Below are 20,954 nucleotides of genomic sequence, written 5' to 3'. Positions count from 1 at the left end.
CATCTTGAGACAGGTGGGGACAACTGCTAGAAGCTGGTGACACAGTCCAGTAAAAACAAAATTCTGTGTGCACATGAGTAACTTATCATAACCCCCAGCTCCCAGGGAGAGAAAGCTGCCACACTTCAGTTCAAACGGCACGTGGGGTGGGTCAGGCTAGAAAAGGCCAATAAGCGGAGACTCCACAGAACCCCAAGGGCAGAGGAGGTCACTGGGACAAGTCTCCACAGGCGTTGACAGTAAAGCAGAGATCATCCAGGGAGACTGGCACATGGATTCCCAGAGGCCTGGCAGAGTCATAAGGCCACAACAGCAGACCGATCTGGCAGTGAGATCATCAGTGAGATCTGGCAGCATGTGGCCAGCCCAGTCTGGGGCTGATGTTTGGGGTTTAGACTACAGATGCCAGAGGGAAGAAAGGGAGTAAGAAAGGGAGGTTATCTCAGGTCAGGGCCAGCCTCAGAGGCTGGAGGTGGAGAAGAGAAAAGTAGAGACATAACACTGAGGGTGGACTAAAAGGCAGATGATAATCAACAGCTATGTATGTGCCCACTTTAAGAGGGACTCGGCACTGTTCCAGAGGTCTGGTTCAGGGCCCCCGTCAGGCTTAGCTGGCAGCAGCTGCAGGACCTCCATGGCCTCTGTGAGCAAACCTCACGGGCCACCGTGAAGCAGAGTGACCTGAGGAGAAGGGAGCAGCCAGAGGGCCCCTTTCCTGGGGCCTGAGGCTGGAGGAGCCTCTCTCTCCTGCAGGCTGCACGGCAGAGAAAGGGAAGTGCTGCCTGGAGCCGGGGGGCCCCAGAGCTGCTTGCTTTTGTGCTGAACTTGGGTGTCAGAAACTCGGAGAGGGGGTAAACCAGGAATGTCGGGAAGGCAGTTACCAGGGGTAAGAATGCCTGCAGCACAGGAGAGGGCTCCCAGGGAGGACTTTTAAGTATTCTGGGATGATGGTACTTCAGGTAAGAACAAAAGAGGAGTGCTTGTTCACTTGTTTGGGTAGAGGAGAGTCACTTTATTTTTTTCCCTACTGCATTGCCTAGATGGGGAAACCAAGGTCTGGGAACAGTGGAGGAGGGTCTCATCTAGGCCTGGGACCCTGCTGCATGCACATTCACGTGCATTATATTTATCCCCATTTTGTAGAGGAGAAAACAGGCTCAGAGAGGTGAAGGAGCCCAGATAGCCAATGGCAGAGCTGGGATTTGACTCCAGACCTGACTTAACTGCAAGACCCATTCTTTCTTTCACTTTATAATTTATATGTTTTCAACTAAAAAGGTAAAAGGTTCAGAACTTTTTAAAGAGAATGACAGGGAAGACAATTACATGAAGATTTTCATAGGAACGTGCATTGTCAATGTTAACAAATAGTTTTAAGCTAATGTTCCTGGTACACGATATATGGCTTAATTTGCTATATAACATTCCAAAAGAGGTTTGTCTGAGTAAAACAATTAAAAATAGATCAAGCAGTTACTAATAAGAACTGGTATTTAAGAGGTTTTCTTGGGCTTCCCTGGTGGCTCAGATGGTAAAGCGTCTGCCTCCAATGCGGGAGACCCGGCTTTGATCCCTGGGTCGAGAGTTTCCTTTAACTAAATAGGTCATTTTATAATAAATGAGTCTAATGGCAGCTAACCAAACTATAGATTAAAAGCAACTGAAAAGAATCAGTTTTGTGACCCAATTTGGGAGGTACTTGTGTTGAGTTTACAATGCTTGTTTCTGAATTCTAGTACTATGAGAAACACTATAAAAACTGTGAAAAACAATAAATAATTGCCAAATTGATGGAGCAAGTGATCATTTTGAGCTTTATCAAGGGAGCCGCAAGGGCAGGGGAAAGGCCTCTGTCTTCAGAATGGTGTGTGTACTTATGCAGAGATTGTGCTCAGAAGCTTTTTATCATTCCTGTGGGTTTGTTTATGATAAGAGTGATACACACTTGCTGATGTTCCCAGGATAGTCTAACCCATGTGCTACTGGTTTAAGCAGAGACTCTCCCTCAGGACAATTTCTGGGCATTTCTACAAAAATAGTAACTGATGCTACATTTTCCAGGAAATGACAGCCTACCACAGAATGGGAAATCAGTTTTTATTTTAGAGTCTGAGTAGCAAATAGTTCTTTTAGCCAAAAGGATATTAAAGTGTTTGGGCCACCTGTTAGCAAGACAGAGTCCCATGACTGCAGAGAGACCACAGCCACAACTGAAGTTGTGGGTATTTAGATTAGAGAGTCTGGGAGCTGCAAAATTCCTGAGGCTGGTAAGCAAGTCAGGGAGGCAAAATTTTGCTCAGTGTTTTGGAAGGAAGCAACATTTTTGAACAAATTGATTGCATGCTGCTTAAAGACCAAATCTGGAACAATGAACAGAGGTATAGATGTTTTCTATGATTTCTATTAGGAACTCTGAAGTGCATAGGCTGTAGAGGAAGAGTCCTTAGCTGCATTAGTCAAAGACAATGGCCACTTTTTGAGTGAGGAGACAGAAGCCATTCACAACTACCATATAACTTTCTTGTATAGTCCTTGTATGCTGTGTTGTTGTTCACTAAATTGCGTCCAACTCTTTGAGACCCATAAACTGCAGCATGCCAAGCTTCCCCGTCTTTCACTATCTCCTTGAGTTTGCTCAGACTCATACCCATTGAGTCACTGAGGCCATCCAATCATCTCATCCGCTTGCTCTCAATCTTTCCCATCATCAGGGTCTTTCCCAATGAGTTGGCTCTTTGCATCAGGTGGCCCAAGTATTGCAGCTTCAGCTTTAGCATCAGTCCTTCCAATGAATACCCAGCATTGATTCCCTTTAGGGTTGACTGGTTAAATGTGTATAATTCCCATCACAGAATAAATTTATAGTCAGTCTCAGCAAGCCGATGTGAGAGGCAGCAAAGCATAGCACAGCACGACTGATTCAGAGTTGCCAGGTTTGAATCCTGGCTCTGTCAAGTACTCACTGGGAAAACTTGGGCAGCTTCTTCATCTATAAAACAGAGTCCAGAAAAGTAAGATTAAAGGAATGTATATTTGTAAACCACCTAGAAGAATGCCTTAACACTGCTATAGAAATTCACACTGCTGCAGAAATGCTTCTGAAATAAGTAAATCTTCAGCGAGCCTCAGATCAGAAATTCCCTCCTGACTTTGTGTGTAGGCATGTTCCTGGATGAGCTGTGTATCTGATAATTAAAGTCCCAACTCTGGCATTTAGAAGTGGAGGAAATAAGATAAGATGTATTTCTTAAAGAAACATGTTTTATCAAAATTATCTGTACCTGAATGGATGACAGAGATGATTACAATTAGAATCTGTGGGTGTTCTTTGTCTGTTACTTTCCTATCAGGAAATAGGATGTAAATCAACTTCCTTGGATGAGGAACAGCACGTGAGATTCACCCATTAGTCCTCAAAACTCTGTCCCGTGTTTGTATTTATGTTTTTTTTTTTAATGTTTATTTTTCAGCTACTTTACAGTCTGGAGAAGAGACATGAAATTGCAGAAGGCTGTGCTTCTCAGATTTTCTGGGATTGGCAATGCTCAGGGCAGAGACAACTTTTCAATTATGGTTCTTGGTGAGGGTCAGCCACCAGGAAACACAGTCCTAAGGGGCCAGTATTTCTGTATCACATGGAAGCTGGAGCCTAAAATCTTAGTATATGCAGCGTGGACTCAGAGGAGCTATCATATGACATCCTGCCCCAAAGTGCTCTGGCTAACTGGTTACAAACTTTATCTCTGAAAAGCCAGTGACTCTCTCACCAGGTTTAGTGGCAAAACGCTGTTGACCTCAGCCATTTTCTCCATGCTGCCATCATGGCAGGAGGACGGCTGTCACTAGCTCCTCTGGCCTTACCTGCCCGGAGAAGTAAGAGGATGAATGCAGGACAGGACCACACATTCTGAGTGGCAGGAACACCTGACACCTTCCCACTTGGGATTTTAAGTTTTCATCTTTTTAAATGCATACAAGTGTCATAAAGGGCTTCTCTTGTAGTTAGTCAGTAAAGAATCTGCTTGCAATGCAGGATACCTGGGTTCAATCCCTGAGTTGGGAAGATCCCCTGGGGAAGGAAATGGCTGCCCACTCCAGCATTCTTGCCTGGAGAATCCCAAGGACAGAGGAGCCTTGTTGACTACAGTACATGGGGTCGTAAGAATTGGATACGACTTAGTGCCTAAACCACCACTACCCAGGATTTCTAGGGATCTTTCCAGAAGAGCATTTGGCCTAGAGTGCTATTGCTTCAGACTGTACCTTCTTAGACTTGCAGGGTAGATTTGTGTTAAAATACTTAGAATATGAAGGTTTTATTAAAGCGGCTCAAAATTTACCTTATTTTGTTTGAAAAAAACAGCCCAGAGTGAATTATCAACTCTGTATTGTTTTGGGTAGCTTTGGGCAGCTTTCAAGGCAATGATGCCAACAGACCTACTGGGTTTATCCCAAAGCGGACTGAAAATTTATGGAATCCAGCCTGTTGGAGGCTGTGCTACTTAGATTGCCTAACCTATCTCATTAAATATGATTTTCTAGACCCCAAGTTTCCCGTTTTAATCATTATCCATTGTCTGTTTTCTTGCCTGTGGTAATAATTACTGGGCTCCTATACCACTGGAAATACAGCAGAAAGCATGCAACACATTCTTTTTTGTCTTATGCTCCTAGCCTTGTTTCTTTATCCCAAGCAAACCCTCATCATCATAAATTTACACATTCTTATTCTTCCTTAGAGAATGGTATGGATTTCTGTTGTTAAAATAATACGGTGGGAAAATAATTACAATAGGACATATTTTCCCCCATTTTTATACAATTTTTCAAGGTCACACTCCATTTACAGTTATTATAAGATATTGACTATATCCCCCATGTAGTGGTCTGCCTTCCTTCCAATAGTTTATAGCCCCACCCCCCACTCCTGTTTTGCCCCTCCCCCTGTTCTCCCCCCCTGGTGACCGCTAATCTGCTCTCTACATCTGTGAGTCTGATTCTTTTCTGTTATACTCACTAGTTATAATTTTCAGATTCCACATGTAAGTGGTATCATACAGGATTTGTCTTTTTCATATTTGTATGACTTATTTCAGTTAGCATAGTACTCTTCAAGTCCATCCATGTTGCTGCAAATGCCAAATTTCATCCTTTTTTTATGCCTGAGTAATACATTGTATATATATGTACCACATCTTTAAAAAGTCTTTTTTATTGTAGTAGAGTCACTTTACAATGCTGCGTTAGTTTCTGCTGTACAGCAAAGTGAATCAGCTCTCTCTATATCCCCTCTTTGGGGGATTTCCTTCCCATTTACTTCACCACAGAACATTGAGTAGAGTTTCCTCTACTCCACAGCATGTTCTCGTTGGTTATCTCTTTTACAATAGTAGTGTATGTATGTCAATCCCAATCTCCCAAGTCATCCCACCCTCCCTTTCCCCTTGGTATCCATCCGTAAATTTGTTCTCTATGTCTGTATCTTTATTTCTGCTTTGCAGATGAGTTTGTCTGTACCATTTTTCTAGATTCCACATATAAGTGATACTACATGATACTTGTTTTTCTCTTTTTGACTTAATTCCATATGACAGTCTCTAGGTCTATCTATGTGTCTGCAAATGACACAATCTCTTCCCTTTTATGGCTGAGTAATATTCCACTGCGGGGCTTCCCAGGTGGTCAGTGGTAAAGAACCAGCCTGTAATGCAGGAGCTGTGGTTTGATCCTTAGGTCAGGAAGATTCCCTGGAGGAGGGCATGGCAACTCAGTCCAGTATTCTTGTCTGGGAAATCCCATGGACTGAGGAGCCTAAAGGACTACAGCCCATGGGGTTGCAAAAGAGTTGGACGTGACTTAACAACCAAGCACCACCACCACCACCGGTATTCCATTGTATATATATACTACCAGATCTTCTTTATCTATTCATCTGTTGATGGACATTTAAGTAGCTTTTATATCTTGGCAATTGTAAATAATACTGCTATGAACATGGTGTGCATACAGTATAGCAAGTTTTTAATCCTGATTTTGTATTTTACTTTTACAAAGTAGCTGATATTATCAAATGTTAAGTATTTAAAAATACATTGCATAAATCCTAGAAGTTAATAACTCCATACAATTTTGCACATATGTATAGTTGAAATATACACCCATAACTTTTAATTTTGAAATGTATTTTCTCAAAGGGTATTTTGGAGCACATTGATCAAACACTACTCTCATCTTTAGAATTTATGGAAGTTTCTAGCACCTACATTATCTATCATATAGTTCTTTATATTGTTTGGATTGCTTTCGTTTAGACTGTTATTTTTGTCTTCATGTCTACCCTGTAAGGAAGCAGTCAAGAATTCTCTGCTAATGCATAGCCATTAAGGCTACAAAGTCCCATTGCCTACCTTTGAATCTCAGCTGTCATTTACTTGCTGTGAAATTTGAGCATGCTGTTTCATTTTTCTGACCCTCTCTTTCTCTCCATCACAGAATGGAAATGTAACAGTATTTACCTCATAGCCTTTTGAACTATTTAATATAAAGTCTTTGTTCAGTTCCTGACACCTGATAAACAATCAACAAATGTTAGCCATTAGTTAAAATTATGGAAAATTAGTGTCCTGGGTAGCTCAGTTGGTAAAGAATCCACGTACAATGAGACCCCGGTTCAATTCCTGGGTTGAGAAGATCCCCTGGAGAAGGGAATGGTAACCCACATCAATGTTCTTGCCTGGAGAATCCCATGGACACAGGAGCCTGGAGGGCTACAGTCCACGGGGTCGCAAGAGTAGGACACGACTTGGCAACTAAACCACCACCACTGTAGTGTTTTCCACAGTGGCTGCACCAGTTTACTTTCCCACCAACAGTTCATGAGGGTTCCCTTTTCTCCACATCCTCACCAACATCTGTTATTTATGTTCTTTTTGATGATCGTTTTCTGACAGATATGAGGTGATATTTCACTGTGATTTTCATTTTCATTTCCCTGATGATTAATGGTATTGAGCATCTTTTCATATGCCAGTTGACCATCTGGATGTCCTTTTTGGAAAAATGTCTGTTCATTTCTCTGCCCATTTTTAATCAGATTGTTTATTTCTTTCACATTGATTTGTCTTATCAGTCATATGGGTCATATCATCAGCAAATATTTTCTCCATTCAGTATATTGTCTTTCATTTTACTGGTAGTTTCCTTTGCTGTGCTAACGCTTTTCATTTTAATTACTTCCCATTTATTTGCTTCTGATTTTAGAGACAGGTCCAAAAAAACATTGCTATAATTTATGACAGAGTGTACTGCCTATAATTTCCCCCTAGAAGTTATATAGCTTTATGTTTTACACTTAGGTCTTTCATCCAAATGAGATTATTATTTTTTTTGCATGATTTTAGAGGATGTTTTAATTTACTTGATTACATGTATCTGTCCAATTTTCTGAGCAATACTTATTGAAGTGACTATCTTCACTGTTTATTCTTGACTTCTTTGTCATAGGTTAATCGAGCATAAATTAATTAACCATAAGTGTGTGGGTTTATTTCTGTGCTCATATGTTCCATTGACCTGCATGTCTGTTTTTATGCCATTACCATACTGTTTTAAGGTAAGATATACCCATCTGAATGCAGAGTTCCAAAAGAATAGCAAGGAGAGATAAGAAAGCCTTCCTCAGTGATCAATGCAAAGAAATAGAGGAAGACAATAGAATGGGAAAGACTAGAGATCTCTTTGGGAAAATTAGAGATACTAAAGGAACATTTCATGCAGAGATGGGCTCAATAAAGGACAGAAATGGTATGAAGCTGACAGAAGCCAAAGATATTAAGAAGAGGTGGCAAGAATATACAGAATAACTGTACAAAAAAGATTTTCATGACACAGATAGCCATGATGGTGTGATCACTCACTTAGAGTCAGACGTGTTGAAATGTGAAGTCAAGTGGGCCTTAGGAAGCATCACTACAAACAAAGCTAGTGGAGGTGATGGAATTCCAGGTGAGCTATTTCAAACCCTGAAAGAGGATGCTGTGAAAGTGCTGCACTCAATACGCCAGCAAATTTGAACAATGCAGCAGTGGCCACAGGACTGGAAAAGGTCAGTTTTCATTCCAATCCTCAAGAAAAGACAATGCCAGAGAATGCTCAAACTACCGCACAATTGCACTCATCTCACACACTAGCAAAGTAATGCTCAAAGTACTCCAAGCCAGGCTTCAACAGAATGTGAGCTGTGAACTTCTGGATGTTCAAGCTGGATTTAGAAAAGGCAGAGGAACCAGAAATCAAATTGCCAACATCTGCTGGATCATGGAAAAAACAAGAGAGTTCCAGAAAAACATCTACTTCTGCTTTATTGACTATGCCAAAGCTTTTGACTGTGCGGATCACACAAACTGTGGAAAATTCTTCAAGAAATGGGAATACCAGACCACCTGACCTGCCTCCTGAGAAATCTATGTGCAGGTCAAGAAGTAACAGTTAGAACTAGATATGGAACAACAGACTGGTTCCAAATCAGGAAAGGAGTACATAAAGGCTGTGTATTGTCACCCTGCTTATTTAACTTACATGCAGAGTACATCATGAGAAACACTGGGCTGGATGAAGCAAAGGATGAAATCAAGATTGCTGGGGAAATATCAATAACCTCAGATATGCTGATGACACCACCCTTATGGCAAAAAGTGAAGAAGAACTAAAGAGCCTCTTGATGAAAGTGAAAGAGGAGAGTGAAAATGTTGGCTTAAAGCTTAACATTCAGAAAACTAAGATCATAGCATCCAGTCCCATCACTTCATGGGAAATAGATGGGGAAACAGTGAAAAGAGCTACAGACTATTTTCTTGGGCTGCAAAATCACTGCAGATGGTGCCTACAGCCATGAAATTAAAAGATGCTTGTTCCTTGGCAGAAAAGCTATGACCGACCTAGACAGCATATTCAAAAGCAGAGACATTACTTTGCCAACAAAGGTCTATCTAGTCAAAGATATGGTTTTTCCAGTAATCATGTATGGATGTGAGAGTTAGCATATAAAGAAAGCTGAGTGCCAAAGAATTGATGCTTTTGAACTGTGGTGTTGGAGAAGACTCTTGAGAGTCCCTTGGACTGCAAGGAGACCCAACCAGTCCATCCTAAGGGAAATCAGTCCTGAATATTGATTGGAAGTAGTGATGCTAAAGCTGAAACTCCAATACTTTGGCCACATGATGTGAAGAACTGACTCATTGAAAGAGACCCTGATGCTGGGAAAGATTAAAAGTGGGAGAAGAAGGATGAATTGATTAGATGAGATTGCTGGATGGCATGTCCAACTCGATGGACATGAGTTTGAGCAAGCTCCGAAAGTTGGTAATGGACAGGGAGGCTTGGTGTGCTGTAGTCCATGGGGTCTCAAAGAGTTGGACATGACTGAGCAACTGAACTGAATTGATGATACAGTTCAGTTCAGTTCAGTTCAGTCGCTCAGTCGTGTCTGACTCTTTGTGAACCCATGAATTGCAGCACACCAGGCCTCCCTGTCCATCACCAACTCCCAGAGTTCACAGACTTATGTCCATCGAGTCAGTGACGCCATCCAGCCATCTCATACTCTGTCGTCCCCTTCTCCTCCTGCCCCCAATCCCTCCCAGCATCAGAGTTTTTTCCAATGAGTCAACTCTTCGCATGAGGTGGCCAAAGTACTGAAGTTTCAGCTTTAGCATCATTCCTTCCAAAGAACACCCAGGGCTGATCTCCTTCAGAATGGACTGGTTGGATCTCCTTGCAGTCCAAGGGACTCTCAAGAGTCTTCTCCAACACCACAGTTCAAAAGCATCAATTCTTTGGCGCTCAGCCTTGATGATTATGATTACTATAATAGTATATAGTACAGTCTGAAGTCATAGAACATCATCCCTCCAGCTCTGTTCTTCTTTCTCAAGATTGTTTTGTCTATTCAGAATCTTTTGTGCTTCCATACAAATTGTAAAATTATTTGTTCTAGTTCTGTGAAATATCCATTGATATGCTGATTGTTATTGCTTAGTTGCTAAGTTGTGTCCGACTCTTTTCTGCAACTGCATGGACTGCAGCCCATTAGGCTCCTTTCTCCATGGGGTTTCCCAGGCAAGAATACTGGAGTGGGTTGTTGTATCCTTCTCCAGGGGATCTTCCCAACCGAGGGATCGGCCCCACATCTGCTCCATTAGTAGGAGGATTCTTTACCATTGAGCCACCAGAGAAGCCCAGTATCTTGCTAGGGATTGCATACAGTCTTTAGATTGCCATGGGTTGTATGATCATTTTAGCAATACTAATTATTCCAACCCAAGAACATGATACATCTTTCCATCTGTTTGTATTATCTTCAGTTCATTTCATCAGTATCATAGTTTTCTGAGTACATGTCTTTTGCCTCCATAGTCAGGCTTATTTCTAGATATTTTATTTTGAATGCAATGGTGAATGGGATCATGCCCTTAATTTCTCTTCCTGGTAGTTTACTGTTAATGGTCAGAAATGCAACAGATTACTGTCTATTAATTTTGTATCCTGCAACTTAACTCACTGATGAGCTTTAATAGGTTTATTGTGGCATCTTTAGCATTTTTTATGTACAGTATCATGCCATCTGCAAATAGTAACAGTTTTACTTCTTTCCAATTTGGATTCCTTTTATTTCTTTTTGTTGTCCCAATTCTGTGTCTAGGGCTTTCAATACTGTGTTGAAGAAAAGTATCAAGAGTGGACATTCTTGCCTTGTTTGCTTGTTCTTGACTTTAGAAGAAATAATTTTACCTTTTTACCACTGAGCATGATGTTAGCTATGGATCTATCATAGATGGTCTCTATTATGTTGAGGTGGGTTCCTTCTATGCCCACATTCTGGAAAGTTTTTATTATTATAATAAGATATGAACTTTTGTGAAAAGATTTTTCTGCCTCTGTTGAGATGATCCTGTGGTTTTCATTCTTTGGTTTGTTAATGTGTATCACATTGATTTGTGGGTATTGAAAAATCTTTGTTTCTCTGTTAATTCCATTTAATCATGGTGAATGATCCTTTTAATATACTGTTGTATTCAGTTTGTTAATATTTTATTGGGGATGTTCTTCAGCAATATTGGCCTGTAATTTGCTTTTTGGTGATATCTTTGATTTTTGTATCATATTGATGCTGGCCTCATAGAATGAGTTTGAAAGTGTTTCATCCTCTGCAGTGTTTTAGAATACTTTGAGAAAGATATCAGGGGCTTCTCTGATAGCTCGGTTGGTAAAGAATCTGCCTGCAATGCAGGAGACCCTGGTTTGATTCCTGGGTTGGGAAGATCCCCTATAGAAGGGAAAGGCTACCCACTCCAGTATTCTGGCCTGGAGAATTCCATGAACTCTATAGTCCATGGGGTCGCAAAGAATTGGGCACGACCCAGTGACTTTCATTTTCACTTGAGAAAGATAGGTGTTTGGTAGAATTCAACTGTGAAGCACCTATTCCTAGACTTTTATTTGTTGGGAGTTTTAAAATTACTGATCCATTTTTTTCAACTTTTCATTTTATACTAGAGTATAATTGATTAACAATGTGTTAGTTTCAGGTGTACGACACAGTGGTTCAGCTATAGGTATACATGTATTTATTCTTTTTCAAATTCTTTTCCCACTTAAATTGTTGCAGAATAGTGAGTAGAGTTCCCTATGCTATATAACAGGTCCTTGTTGGTTATCCATTTTAAATATAGTAGTGTGTACATGCCAAATCCAGGCTCGCTAACTATCCCTCACCCCTACTAGTACCCCCAGTAACCATAAGTTCATTTTCTAATTTTGTGAGTCTATTTTGTAAGTAAGTTCTTTTGATATATATATATATATATATATTTTTTTTTTTGTATGTGAGCAACATCATATGATATTTCTGTTTCTTTGTCTGACTTATTGATACTTCACTCAGTTATGACAATCTCTAGCTCCATCTAGAGATGGCCCTGCGGATGTTGCTGCAGATATTATTATTTATTTCTTTTGAATGACTGAGTAAGATCATTTAGCCAGATTTATCAAGAAAAAAAAGGGAGAGGGCCCAAATCAATAAAGTTAGAAATAAAAACGAAGGTACAACTGGCACCACAGATACACAAATAAGAGACCACTATGAACAAATATATGCCAAAAAACAGACAAGCTAGGAAAATGGACAAGTTCTTAGCAGGGTGCAATTTCCCAAGCACCATTATATTGATTCCATTTTAGTACTGGTAGTTTGTTCATATTTTCTATTTCTTGTTGGTTCAGTCTTGCTTAGAAAACTGTACCTTTCTAAGAATTTGTCCATTTATCCTAGGCTGTCTATTTTATTGTATATAGTTGTTCACAGTAGTGTTTCTTATATATCTGTAATGTCAGTTGTAACTTCTCCTTTTTCATTGATTTGGGCCCTCTCCCTTTTTTTCTTGATGAGTTTGGCTAAAGTTTTATCAATTTTACCTTTTCAAAGACCAGTTTTTAGGTTCATTGACTTTTTTTTCTATTGTTTCTCAGTCTTCATTTCATTTATTTTTGCTCTGATCTTTATGATTTCTTTCCTTCTGCTAATTTGGATTTTATTTGTTCTTCTTTCACTAGTTCCTCTAGATGTAAAATTAGTTTATTTGAGATTTTTCTTGTTTTATAAGAAAACATTTTATTACTTAAACGTCCCTCTTGGAACTATTTTTGCTGCATCCCATAAGTTTTGGATCATCATGCTTTTATTTTCATTTTCTCTAGGTATTTTTTTTTTAATGTCCTCTTTTGATTTCTTCAGTGAACCATTGGTTGTTTAGTAGCATATTGTTCAACCTCCACATGTTTGTGATTTTTGCAGTATTTTTCTTGTAGTTGATTTTTAGTCTCATCGTATTGTGTTCAGAAAAGATGCTTGATATTATTTCAGTCTTATATTTATTGAGGCTTGTTTTGTGGCCTAGATGTGATCTATTTGGGAGAATGTTCTGTGTACACTTGAATAAAATGTACATTCTGTTGCTTTCAGATGTCAAGTTCTATACACATCCATTAATTGGATCTGGTCTAATGTGCCATTTGAGGCCAGGGTTTCCTTGTTGATTTTCTGTCTGGATGCTACTTCCATTGATGTAAGTGGGATGTTTAAGTCCCTTAACATTTATTGTGTTACTGTCCCTTTATGTCCTTTAATGTTTGCTTTATGTATTTAGATGATACTATGTTGGGTGCATATATATTTACAATTATTACATCTTCTTAGATTTATCCCTTGATCTTTATTACATAGTGTTGTATTTCATCTGTTCTAACAGTGTTTATGTAATGGTCTATTTTGTCTTATATAAGTATTGCTACCTTGAGATTTCCATTAATCTCTTCATTTTCAGTCTGTGTGTGTCTTTAGATCCGAATGAGTTCTTGTGGGCAGCATGTGTGTGTATATATATATATATCTTATTTTGTGTCTGTTTAGCTACTTGTCTTTTTATTAGAGGATTTAGGTAATTACTGATATGTGGTTCACATGGTAGTCATGTTCATTGTCTTGCAGTTACTTTTATAGGTCTTTTTGCCCCTTTTCTTCTGTTGTGACTGTCTTTAGTGTAATGTTTGGATTCCTTTTTCTTTGTAATATGTATCTGTTATAAATTTTATATCTAATTGCTTTATGTATCACTTAATTGCTTCTATGGGTATGAATGATTATACTTTTTTTTTTTAACTTTCCTTCTAACTTTGTGTATGGATAACTTCCCAACTTTATATTTTCCTTTACTGATAGGCTTTTTCCTTTTACAATTTTAATATTTCTAATTGTGACCTTTCTTGCTTAGAGAAGTTCCTTTAATATTTCTTGTAAAGCTAATTTGGTGGTGCTAAATTCTTTTAGCTTTTGTTTGTCTATAAAACTTTTTGATTTTTCCATCAAATCTGAATGAACGACTCACTAGATAGAGTATTAGTTGTAGGTTTTTTCCCCTTTAAGCACTTCAAGTATATAGTGACACTCCCTTTTGGCCTGCAGGGTTTCTGCCGAAAAGTCAACTTACAGCCTTTTGGGGGTTCCCTTGTATTTTAATCATTGTTTCTTCCTTGCAGCCTTTAGTATTCTCTTTTTGTCTTTATTTATTTATTTACTTCTTGGGGTTATTTTTCTTACACTGTGTGTTTGTGTGTTCCTCTTTGAGTTTATCCTGTATGGAATCTCTTTGCACTTCCTGGACATGGAGGATTGTTTCCCTTCCCAGGTTAGGGAAAGTTTTAGCTATGATGTCTTCAAACATGCTCCTGGCCCCTTTTCCTCTCTTTTCTCCTTCTGAGACCCCTAAAATGCTAATATTAGTGTTCTTGTTTTCCCAGAGGTTTCATACACTGTCCACATTTTAAAAATTCTTTTCTCTTCTGTTTAGAATCCGTGATTTCCACTCCTCCCTCTTTCAGCTCTCTAATTCATCCCCCTGTGTCATTTAGTCTACTGCAGATTCCTTCTAGATGTGTTTTCATTTCAGTTATTATATTCATCTGTTTGGTTGTTTTTTATATTCTACAACTAACTCTTGCATTCATTATTCTCCTTAATTATTTGATCATCTTTATGATTATTACCCTAAACTCTTTCTCATGTAGATTGTCCAACTCCACTTCACTTAGTTCTTCATAATTTTATCTGTTCTTTCATTGAGAGCATTTGCTCTCCAACCTCCTCATTGTCCCTAAAAGATCTCCCTTTTAGGCAAAGGACATACCAGATATGTTAGATTAAACTAATTTATATTCAACTGCTGTCTAAAATGTTTTCTGGTTGAAATTTATTCTAAACACATAACACATTTCTAATTTGGGAAGGTAATTTTGAATAACTTCATAAGCACAAGGAGAATAAAGACAACATAGGAACTGGAGAGTTTTCAAACATTTCCAATGTTTTCTATACTTATAAGCAGCCTCAGAAAGACTACTTCTATTGGTCTTGAAAGGTATGTGAAAGAATGAAAAAGACTTCAGAGTTTATTTGCAAATAAGCAGGGTAAAAGTTCTGAACCCAGCAAGAATTTCCACCTTAGGGTGAGAGGAAGAATTATGAGTCTTCTAGCAAAACAGAAACATCCAGTTCTACCTGTTTTCATGTCTTGGTCCTGCTCACTCCTGAACCCAGCAAGAATTTCCACCTTAGGGTAAGAGGAAGAATTATGTCTTCTAGCAAAACAGAAACATCCAGTTCTACCTATTTTCATGTCTTGATCCTGCTCACTCCTTTGCAATCCCATCCACATATGTTTTCTTTTTAATTGGATTTTAAAGAACACCTGTGTTAAGTTCTTTGGAACAACATTTCCTGTTTCCATTTATGATCCATCTGGAATTTAAGTTCCTTTAGTTGAAAATTCCCATAGCCTTATTTTCAAGATAGGAAAAATGATGTGCCAGAATCAGCCAGTCTGCTTGGTAATGAATACTACTTATAAACAATGTATACAGCCATTTGCATGCTCTGCTGAATAAGACATATCTTTCCTCTATCAGAAAAGCCAAATTGCCTTTACAATTTTTTAAAATAAATAAATTTAAATTAAAAAAAGAAAAAAATAATAATAATTTACGAAATAAAAACCTTTCTTAACGTAGGGTCCATGAGCCAAACTGAAGAAATTCTTACAGTATTCAGAACTTAGAGGACATAAAGGCTGTATCTTTACTTTCACTACCCTTTACGAAAATGGAGCAACTTATAATAGTACCTGTGTGCTTGTCATCAACAGACATCACAGATGTTATACTAAATATAATTGTTAGATATCTCAAAAATATCACTTATGCCTATTACTTCTTCAAAATTATGATCATCCTCAGACTCACTGCTAGATCTTATTATTTAACATGTTAATAAAGAAGCGCACATATTACCACTGGGGCTCAAATTTTTCAAAATGTTAATACATGTATTTTAATATGTAAAAAATATTTTTAAATTTTTTTTGTGGTACAGTTATTTCACAATGTTGTGTTAGTTTCTGCTGTACAACAAAGAGAATCAGCTATAGGTATACATATAATTCCATCCCTCTTGGACTTCCCTCCCACCACCCTTCAGTACCATCTGTCTAGGTCATCACAGAGCACCAAGCTGAACTCCCTGCACTATACAATAGGTTCCCACTAGTTATCTGTCTTACACGTGGCAGTGCACATGTCATCCCCAACCTCCCAGTTCATCCCACCCAACTCCCCCACTATCCACACATCCATTCCCTACACCTATGGCTCTACTCCTGCCCTGAAAATAGGTTCATCTGTATCATTTTCCTGGATTCCATATATACATGTATTAATATTCAGTATGTGTTTCTCTCTTTCTGACTTGCTCTGTATGACAGACTCTAGGTCCATCCAAGTCTCTGGAAATGACCCAATTTCATACCTTTATATTCTGTTGTATACTTGTACCATATCTTCTTTGTCCATTCATCAGTTTTGTAAACAAATAAACAAACAACTTCAGGCTGTAAAGTTTACATCTGCCTTGACTTTCAAGCTGTAGCTAGCAAATCATGATGGTGGAATGGGAAGATCCCAGGCTTACATTCTCACATGGACATACCCAAACCACAATTACATATAGAACAACTGTCTCTGAGAACAACCTGAAGCCCAGGGGAGCAGATTTTCTGAAACTAAGGATGAGTGTGTGTGGTGCGGATGCATCACATCAAAATGGGCAGGAGAGGCAGAGATGCAGACTAGTTAGAACCCACACTCCTGGAGCAGCAATCTATAAGCAGGAGGAACATCACAAGCATGGGGGCCCCCTGAGGAATGAGGGGTCTGAGTCCCACATCAGGCTCAGATTCTTTACTGAGACTCCTGCACTGGAAAGATGAGCCCCTAATATGTCTGGCTTTGAAAACCAACAGGGCTTATATTTGGGAGAGTGGGAGGGCTGTGGGAAACCAAGACTCTATTCTTGAAGGATTCGTGCACAGTTTCACTGTCTCCAATTTCCAGTGCAGAGACAAAAGCTTTAAAAGCATCTACGTCATATAAGGAGATTCAATGACTAATTTTAGGATACAAGTGGAATGGCAAGGATTTGGTGGAAATTTCCCTAGGGATGAAAGTGTTGGTAGGTGGCAGTCTTTTTCACTCTCCTTCACTTAGCTGACCTGGTACTGGTAGGTACTATTTCTGTCACTCACCATCAATTTAACTAACACCATTCACCCCACCCTGATGGTTTCTTGAGGACCAGCTGTGCCCGATCTATCTACTCTAGCTGTCTTCTGGGACAGCCTCACCCAGTGGCCAGACTTGGCCTGCTCTGATATCCCTTGAAAAGCATCTCCACAGCAGAGGGCCAGCCATACACACCAAAACTGCCACAGCAGTCATGGCCAGGCCTCAGATAAAACTGGACCAGGGACAAGCCCTGCTCACCAGGGTGCCTGAAGCAGTCACAACTGAGCCACACAGTCATCCATGGGCTAGTCCCATTCACCAGAATATTAGTGGTGTAGTGTTAGTCGCTCAGTCGTATCCGACTCTCTGTGACCCCATGGACTGTAAAGCCCTCTAGGCTTCTTTGTCCGTGGGATTTTCCAGGCAAGTATACTACAGTGGGTTGACATTTCATCCTCCAGGGAATTTTCCTGACCCAGGGGTTGAACCTGGCCTCTTGCATTGCAGACAGATTCTTTACTGTCTGAGCTACCAGGGAAGCCCATTCACCAGAATACCTATAGCAATTGTGGCCCAGTCTGAGTAGAAGGGTGCATACAGGTCATGCAGGGCATACCTTGGAGCACCCAGCTCTGGTGATCAGAGAGGGTTATGCCACTGGGCCCCAAAGGACACGTTCTATAATGAGGCCACTCCTTCAAGACCAGGTGTGGTGCTAATATAGCTAATAAAGAGAACAAAGCAAAATGAAGAGAATGTTTTCAAGACGAAACCTTAGAAAAGGAACTAACCAAAATGGAGATAAGCAACTTAACTAGATAAAGAGTTCAAAGTAATAGTCATAACCATGTTAACCAAACTTAGGAGAGGGATGGGTGAACTCAGTGAAAATCTCACAAACAGATACAAAATATTTCTGAAAAACCAATCAGAACTGAAGAGCATAATAACTGAAGTGAATATAATAGCACTCGAGGGAATCAACAGATCAGAGGAGGCAGAAGAGTGACCCAGAGATCTGACACATAGGGTAATAGAAATCACCCATCCAGAAAACTAAAAAGGAGAAAGTAAGCAAGAGTAGTTTAAGGCAGCCCCTGGGACAACATCAAGCATACTAATATTTGCATCATAAGAGTTCCAAAAAGAGAAGAGAGAAAAGGATGGAAAACATGTTTGAAGAAATAATGGCTACAAACGTCCTTAACTTGATGAAGCAAACAGTCATCCAAGTCCAAGAAGCAGAGTCCCACCCCAAGGCACATTACAGTTAACTGTTAAAGACGAGAGAACATTAAGAGTAACAAGAAAATAACAACTTGTTAAATATAAGAGAACATCCATAAGATAACCAGCTGATTTTTCAGCATAAACTTTGTGCACTTTTTCCACTTTATAAAATTTTATTTAATATTGCAGTGCAGTTGATTGACAATTTTGTAAGTTTCAGGTGTACAACAAAGGGATTTAGTTATACATATATCTAATTCTGCAGTATTCTTGCCCAGAGAATTCCATGGACAGAGGAGCCTGGCAGGCTGAAGTCCTGGGGTCACAAAGAGTCGGACATGACTGAGTGATTAACACTCTCTCAAACTCTACAATTCAGTAAACTTCACAATTCAGCATGTTGTGCAACCATCACCATGATTAGCTTCCAGAACATTTTTAGCCCCTCCCAAAAGAAATTGCATATTTATTTCCCTGCTCCTTTCTGCCCCTGGCAACCACTGATCAGTTTTCTGTATCTATAGAGTCTTCCTATTCTTGAAATTTGATATGAATGGAATCATATACCATGTGACCTTTCGTGTCTGGCTTCTTTCGCTTAGCATCAGGTTTTCCGGGTCTATCCAAACTATAACAAATATTAGTATTTCACTCATTTTTATGATCAAATAATATTCCATCATAAGGATATACCACATTTTGTTTATCTGGGCATCAGTTAATGGACATTTCGGTTATTTCCATCTTTTGATTATTTGGAATAATGCTATGAACATTCCTGCACAAAGTTTTGTTTGGAAACCTGTTTTCAATCCTTTTGTGTACATACCTAGGGGCAGAACAGTGGTTGCACCATTTTATAGTCCTACCAGCAATGTATGAAGGTTTCCACTTCTTCACATGCTCCCCAACACTTGTTTACTTTCCATTAAAAAACATTGTTTTTTAATGACCACCAAAGTGGGTATGAAGTGGTTTCTTGTTGTGGTTTTGATTTGCATTTCGACAGTGACTAATGATGTTGAGCATCTTTTCATGTGCTTGTTGGCATTTAAATATCTTCTTTGTAGAAATGGCTATTCAAATCTTTTGCTAGTGTTTTGTTTAACTTAAATTTGTGTGTGGTAAAATATACACAATGTAAAATTTATCATTTCAACCATTTTTGAGTGTACAGTTCAGTAGCATTAAGTACATTCACAATATTGTGCAGCTATCATCACTCTCCATCTCCAGAACTTAAAAAAAAAAAAATGCTATTTAAAGAAAACCATTTTAGGGGCTTCCATGTTGGCTCAGTGATAAGGAATGTGCCTGCCAATGCAGGAGTTTATTACAGAGTAATAGGGTTCCCTGTGCCATATAGTCGGTCTTGTTGATTATTTACTTTATATATAGAAGTGTGCATCTGTTAACCCCAATATCCTGATTTATCCCTCTCCCCCGCCTTTCCCTTTGGTAGCCATAATTTCGTTTTCAAAGTCTATCAGTCTGTTTCTGTTTTGTAAATAAGTTCACTTGTATCATTCTTCTAGATTTCATATGTAAGTAATATCTTACATTTGTCTTTCTGCCTTACTTAGTATGATAATCTCTATGTTCATCCATGTTGCTGCAAATGACATTATTTCAATCTTTTTTATGGCTCAGTACTATTCCACTATGTATATGTACCACATATTCTTTTTTTTCTGTTAAAATATTTTTACATTTTTTTTATTTGAAGGATAATTGCTTTACAGAATTTTGTTGTTTTCTGCCAAACATCAACATGAATCAGCCATACATATATGTGTGTGTGTGTGTGTGTGTGTGTGTGTATCCCCTCACTCTTTAACCTCCCTCTCATCTCCCTCCCCATCCTACCCCTCTAGATTGTTACAGAGCCCCTGTTTGAGTTCCCTGCATTATACAGCAAATTCCTACTGACTATATAGTTTACTTATGGTGTTGTAAGTTTCCATGTTACTCTCTCCATACATCTCACCCTCTCCTTTCTCCCCTCCCTGCCCACCAAGTCCATACATCTGTTCTCTATGTCTGTCTCTCCATTGCTGCCCTGCAAATAAATTTATCAGTGCTTTCTTTCCAGATTTCATATATATGCATTAATATATATTCATCTTTCTCTTTCTGACTTTTCTGTTAAAATAGGATCTAGATTTGTCAACCTCATTAGAACTGACTAAAATGCATTCCTTTTTATGGCTAGGCTTCCCTGGTGGCTCAGAGGTTAAAGCGTCTGCCTCCAATGCAGGAGACCCGGGTTCAATCCCTGGGTCGGCGAGATTCCCCTGGAGAAGGAAATGGCAACCCACTCCAGTATTCTTGCCTGGAGAGTCCCATGGACTGAGGAGCCTTGTGGGCTGCGGTCCACGGGGTTACAAAGAGTCAGACACGATTGAGTGTCTTTACTTACTTAATGTTACATTATATATATGCACCAAAATTCTTCATTCATCTGTTGATGGACATCTAGTTTTTGTAAATGTTCTAGTTATTGTAAATAGTGCTGTAATGAACATTGGGGTACATGTGTCTTCAGTTTTGGTTTC

The 20,954-nt window shown here is 39.2% G+C and overlaps 1 protein-coding gene across 3 annotated transcripts in view; it reads left to right on the top strand.

Annotated features, from left to right (window-relative positions):
- The first annotated feature begins 616 nt into the window (after positions 1–616).
- The window catches only part of LOC132659993 (endogenous retrovirus group K member 19 Env polyprotein-like), a 190,877-nt gene continuing 170,539 nt past the window's right edge, over positions 617–20,954 (top strand). For 2 of the 3 annotated variants that reach the window (XM_060417519.1, XM_060417517.1), the window contains exon 1: positions 617–886. The gene's annotated coding sequence lies outside the window, so the exon portion shown is untranslated. The remainder of the gene's footprint in view (positions 887–20,954) is intronic. The other variant, XM_060417516.1, reaches the window with a different exon arrangement.

This window comes from Ovis aries, chromosome 6 (assembly GCF_016772045.2).
Source record: "Ovis aries strain OAR_USU_Benz2616 breed Rambouillet chromosome 6, ARS-UI_Ramb_v3.0, whole genome shotgun sequence".
NCBI lineage: Eukaryota > Metazoa > Chordata > Mammalia > Artiodactyla > Bovidae > Ovis > Ovis aries.
This window is presented reverse-complemented; position numbering and strand designations above follow the sequence as displayed.